A 6,111-nucleotide genomic window follows, 5' to 3' on the forward strand; every position below is an offset into this window, starting at 1 on the left:
GGTGCAAATCTGAGTTGGCTAATTGACTGTTTGACTTGTTGTAACCATTATTCTTGTCAGAGGCAGGGTTGGCCATATAAGATGTAAGTTTTCTGAGGCTTTAGTTTACATGTGAAAAACTGGTCCCCAACTGGCTGGTGACACAGAGGTGACCTGGGATGAGAAGAGGCCTGAGCTAGAAGATTGGTGACTGGCCTTACTTCACTCGTGTGCTTTCTCTGGCCCTAGTTTCCTCAATGTGTGACCAGGTAAGATTCCTCCCAGTCTTAAATACACACATAAGTACATACATGTACACATCTATTTTGAGATAGAAAATATACTAGATACTGACAACAAATTAATCTGTTGAAACTATTTCCAAGACAGAAAATTAATTCCTTATTAGACCCCACCCACCCACCTACCCACCCAATTTTTTGGTTAACTACTAAGAAAGACTTCTAGCCAGGCAGTGGTGGCACACACTTTAATCCCAGCACTCAGGAGGCAGAGGCAGGTAGGTCTCTGTGAATTGGAGGCCAGCCTGGTCTACAGAGTGAGTCCAGGACAGCCAAGGCTATACAGAGAAACCCTGTCTTTAAAAAATTTTTAAAGAAAAACCTCTAAGTGACTCAGTGGTTAGGAGCACACACTGCTCTTGCAGAGGACCTGAATTCTATTCCCAGCCGCCATGTGAGGCTGTTTATAATTGCTTGTAACTGAAGCTCCACAGGGATGTAACACCAATAGCCTCTGAGGGTGTCTCCACATATCCCACACTGAGAACAGTGGATGTGAGTTCAAAGCCAGCCTAGTCTATAGAGTGAGTTCCCAGGACAGCTTGGGTTACACAGAGAAACCCTGTTTCAATAAACCTAAAATAAAATGCAAAGCACACAAAAGGAGCTAGAGTGGCTCCTGTTAAAAGAGCGTATTACTCCTGCATAAGACTCAGGTTCACTTCCCAGCACCCCATCAGGCAGCTCATACCACCTATAAACCTGATTCTAGGGGGTAGCATGCCCTCTGCCTCTGCCAGCACCAGCACACACTTGGTGCAAATAAATTCACACAGGTACACATACATATACATAAATAACAAATCTTTTTAAAAATTCAATCCTCACACCACAATAAAATAAACAAATGACAGGAGAGTCAGAGGTTCAAGGCCAGCATGGCCAAAAATGAAAAACATGCCTGTGAGATTGCTCAACAATTAAGTCTGTGCAGAGGACCCCATCTGGTGGCTCACAACTGCCTGTAACCCAGCTCCAGGGTGACCTGTGCCTCTGACACCCACAAACACTAATTAAATCTTATTTATTTGATTTTTAAAAAGAAAGAAAAGAAAACACGGAGCATAGCTATTGGGAAGTAGAAGAAAAAAGATCAGAAATTCAGGTCATTTTCAGGTACATAGTGGTTAAGATTTATTTCTATTTTAACGTGTGTGACTGCTTTGCCTGCGCACCCGTCTGTGAAGCACACGTGTGCCTGGTGCCTACAGGGCCAGAGGAGGCATCAGAGCCCTTAGAACCGGTGTTACAGCAGGTTACAAACCGCGATGTCCTTGATGGGACAGAACTTCCAAGTCCTCTGGAAGAGCAGCCAGTGCTCTTAACCACTGAGACATCTCTCCAGCCCAGCGAGAACTAGCTTATGATCCCATCTCAGAAAGAAAATAAAAACAAAATTACCAGGCAGAAAGAAGAGACAGTGGCTGAGCATGAATACCAACCATGTAATATATACAAGGCAGATGCTGTCACTCTTATCACACATGGTCTTACACATTTTGCATACTTTGTTGACTGATTTAAATATCAACTTCATGTTCCAAATGTGAGAGAAAAACACACACAGAGCAAAACCTTCCCAAGAGAAATATAATTAACCAACAAAAATGTAAACTTTTCTTGAAAAAAATTAGTTTTTAGCCCATAGCTTAAAACTATTATTTAAAAAAAAAAAAAAAAAAAAAAGCCAAGCGTGGTGGCGCACACCTTTAATCCCAGCACTCGGGAGGCAGAAGCACGTGGATCTCTGAGCTTGAGGCCAGCCTGGTTTACAAACCGAGTCCAGGACAGCCAAGGCTACACAGAGAAACCCCGTCTCAAAAAACCAAAACCCAACACCCCCAAAAAAACAAGAACAAAAGAAATGCAAATGATGGAGAGTTTATGAACTTACTACATAATAAATCAAAGTTAATGGAATAAAATATTCACTAGCTCCCCCTCAGGAACAGTCATAGGGGAGGGGAATAATGGGAAAATGGGGGGGGGGAGGAATGGGAGGATACAAGGGATGGGATAAACATTGAGATGTAACAAGAATAAATTAATAAAAAATAAAGAAAGAAAGAAAGAAAAAAAAATATTCACTAGCTACTATCAGATAAACACCAATAGGACCTAAACACTAGCTTTAACAGAAGCAAATGCATTAGGGCAGTGTTGTATCAACGGCTTACTCCCTTTATATTCAATTCCTTACACACTCATTTTGTCTCTTTTTTTGGCAGGGGGAGGCATTTTGGTTTGGTTAGGGGTCTCCCCCTCTCTCCTCCCGAGTCTGGGTTTCTCTGTGTAACAGCTCTGGCTGTCCTGGACTCTTCGTAGACCAGGCTGGCCTCGAACTCACATTGATCCGCCTGCCTCAGCTTTCCTAATGCTGGGATTTAAGGCGTGTGCTACCTCTGCCTGGCTCCTTTAACAATAATACTAACTTGAATTTAGTGAGACCTCCTTAGGAAAACCAAGAAAATGACACCTTGAGTTATGGGGGTATACCTCAGATGTCATTAAAAAATTTTTTTTAAATTTCTTGATAAGCGACTGCTTATTCACTTAAATACCTCCACAACGTGCTAAGAAATGGGATCCACATCCGAGTTATCTGAAGAAAAGCATCACTCCTAAGAAGCAGTTTGGGGGAGTGAGTGAAGTAGAGGAGACTTGACATTCTCTCCCCACAACTGTCACACCGATCCCGCCCACCGGCTTCCCACCTCTGGGGGCTTAAACACACCGCGGCCGCAGGCAGCGGCTCCCGTCACCGCTGCGGAGAGGACCCCATCCCGCGAGCACCGAGGGAGTTAGTCTTAGGGCAAAGATGCTACGGCTCGGAGTCCTGTGGGGGCCAGGAGGTCGCGACATCTCCCGGAATCTCCCCGAAGCGAGCCGGGAGAGCACTTGGGGATTCGGGCTCCCCTGCTCGGCGTCACACCGCGGGGCGCCCTCCGCCGTGCTGGGACGGGGCGCCCGGTAGGGGTCCGGCAGCGGGAGAAGGGCGGGCCGACGGACGCCCCACAGCCGGAAGGGGCTTGCCTCGCAAGCTGGACGGCCTCCGGCCCGGCTCACCTTCAGGTCGTTCTCGGGAAGGTACTTGCACTGCCGCGCTATCTCCACGTACTTATCCAGGTCCAGCGGCGCCATTTTAGAAAAAGCAAGCCGCGGCGGCGTCAGCTATAGTAGCGAAGGCAGCGGCGGAGGCCGAAGCCGGAACCCTCCTTACGTCACGTCCGGCCCGTGAGAGGCGTCTGCGTAGCGACGCCAAAACCAGACCCGCTTCTTTTCCGCTCCCCGACATGCCCCGCGGCGGAACTCTAGGGCAACGGGTCTTCCAAAGAACCCGGCGATCCGGCTGATGAAACCTGCTGGGACCCGTATCTTCTCTGCCGCGGGGAGTGATGGGATTTGTAGTTTTAATGAAATGATTCTCCTCTCCGACACTTGCAACAAACTTTACCTCTTAAAAACCAGAGGAGGCTTTTTCTAGGAATGACCACGAAGTGGGTAACTAGGTATTCCCTGGCTCTCACACCTACCTCTGTCAGCGTATTAAGTTAAAGTTAGGGTTACTGTTACTGTCTTTCCAGGGCTAGTGAAGACCTGGCCTTAGACGTTTAAAACAGTTTTAATACTGTCAATTCTCTGGCTTGGAAGACAAGAAACAAATGTTAAAGCATTTCATATGCCAATCTGTACAAATACTGGCACTTTTTTTTCTCCTGTTCAATTCTTATAAAACTGATAGGAATGCAAAGCTTGCGTGCGTTACTTGCCCCAAATCTCAAAGGAAACAAAAAAGGTAGAGCCAGCTACCGACTTAAGTGAACGAGGGGATAGGAAGGGTTTTGTTTGTTTGAAGTGCGGATTTGTTTTGTTTTGTTTTTTTACTTTGTTTTTGTCGTATCCCAGTATCGAGAACAGTTCTTGACACCTAAAATAGCTTTTTAAAAAAAAACATTTTAAAAAATGGCTTATTTATTATGTATACAACATTCTGCCTGCGTGTGTGCCAGAAGAGGGCACCAGATCCTACTATAGAGGGTTGTGAGGCACCATGTGGTTGCTGGGAATTGAACTCAGGACCTCTGGAAGAGCAAACAGTGCTGCTTTTAACCTCTGAGCAATCTCTCCAGCCCAACACCTAATATAGCTTTAGCATTGGTTCATTATTTAACAAGTGTATGTTGAATAGCAACTAAGTAGAGATACACTTGTAGGCAGTTAGAATAACCAGTGACGCCAGTGGCTGAAGATGAGAAGAAAAAAAAGGAAAATGTCGATTTATTTTTCTTTTGATATCCTGGGCAACTATTGTAAGATTTTAAACAGGTGCAAAATGATCAAATGTATTTGGATTTTTCGTTTATTGTTTTGGTTGGTTTTGTTTGAGCCATTTTAAAAACAGAATTCAAACATTCCTTTGAGAATTCAGCAATGTGAATTGTTCCTACAATGTAAACTATCCGATATTCCAATTTTCTTCTTAATATGCCCCCCCAGCCTGGCATCTCGAGGAAATCTTAGCCAAAACACCGAGGGCACAATAAAGCATTCTGGATAGCAATCGATGTCTGCTGGCACATAGCAGAGCCAGCCTGGCCCTTGTTCTCTTTCCAGAAGGAAAGCAGAGTGGCGCCCCAAACTCGTCTTTGGCAGTCAGTGGGAGCTTTCTAGTAATTGCAGGAAGTCACAAGGACTCCCCTTGTCTCAAAATTGAAATCCAAGTTTTCCTTTTACTTGCACTAGTAAATTCTCTCAACAGCTGTCTTCTTGGATTGCTATACCCCCATTCCATATGTGAATAGACTGGGGCTCAGAGAGGGGAACAGACTTGTCAGGTGTCAGAGCTCCCCGTTGAGTGCTGGAGCTTGTGTTTGAAGCCAAGTTTGTCTGCCCTCTCCTAGTAAGGTACCGCAGCTCTGCTGTTTCTAGTCTGCTTTGCGTTCTGAGGGTAGTCAGTGAGCAGAAGAGTATGGTACTCTGATCACACACAGGCACATAGGTGAGCCATCTTTGTTTTAGGAAAGTCACGGAGCACCTATAGCTGGGACACAGATCAGGGCTGATGCAGATGAAGCTGTCAACAGAAAAATAATCATGGCCTTTACAGAGGACCAGCTCGGGGCCTCCACAGATACCCGACCACAGCCCCTACGGAAATCTTAGGATTTCTGGGTTGCAGAGAGAAGACACCAAAGTATTAATAACTTCCCCCAAAACTGTTTATTCAGCCAGGCGGTGGTGGCGCACGCCTTTAATCCCAGCACTCGGGAGGCAGAGGCGGGCGGATCGCTGTGAGTTCGAGGCCAGCCTGGTCTACAAAGCGAGTCCAGGACAGTCAAGGCCACACAGAGAAACCCTGTCTTGAAAAACCAAAACAAACAAACAAACAAGAAACCTGTTTATTTCTCACCCTTTACAATAGGACCTCCTAGCTGTCCTTGTTTAATCTCTCTGCTCAGCCTGTAAGAGTAACCACAAACAGCAATTACGGAAATAAAGTGCTTTAGGCGTCACAGCTGGAACCAGCCTAAAGCCTGCCCAGGCAAAGCTTGGCATCCTGGAGCGCAGCCGGAGCTGAATTCAAGGTCAGCCTGGCTGACTTGGGTTCCAGGCCACCCTTCCCCTTCAGAAGTCACTACTAACGACTGCTGTGTGACAAACTCCGTCAGCCCTTTAAGGGCTGAACAAGGAATTGGGGTCAACGAACGGATATCAACCCATAGGCAGAGTTCCAGGCCCCCCTGACCAGTTTAGATCGGCCGCTGCAAGAGAGACGCTGAGCGGTTGGCCTGGACACGCTTCCGGCTTGGGGAAGGGGGCGGGCTCCTAA

The sequence above is a fragment of the Acomys russatus genome, chromosome 24 (genome assembly GCF_903995435.1).
Source record: "Acomys russatus chromosome 24, mAcoRus1.1, whole genome shotgun sequence".
Lineage (NCBI taxonomy): Eukaryota > Metazoa > Chordata > Mammalia > Rodentia > Muridae > Acomys > Acomys russatus.